Below are 248 nucleotides of genomic sequence, written 5' to 3'. Positions count from 1 at the left end.
TCCTGAAATACTTGTGTTCTTTGGTCAAATTTGCTATTTCAGTTATAACATCATATATCACTTTTATCTCATAAAGTGATACAAAGCCCAGGAAAACTCATTTTGGAGAATCAACTTATCCTAAATCCTCCACCCAACATTTGTTTTGTTCGTGTATGTAAAATGCAAGGTCAGTCAATATCTCTTGAAGCATCTATGATGAGCACATATACAAAATACCAGTGAAATGACTCTAACAGGATGCCCAT

The sequence above is a fragment of the Trachinotus anak genome, unplaced genomic scaffold, assembly GCF_046630095.1.
Source record: "Trachinotus anak isolate AG129_WGS33_773 ecotype Australia unplaced genomic scaffold, CSIRO_AGI_Tana_v1 ptg000003l, whole genome shotgun sequence".
NCBI lineage: Eukaryota > Metazoa > Chordata > Actinopteri > Carangiformes > Carangidae > Trachinotus > Trachinotus anak.
The sequence above is the reverse complement of the archived record's forward strand: the minus strand, read 5'-3'. Positions refer to the sequence as shown.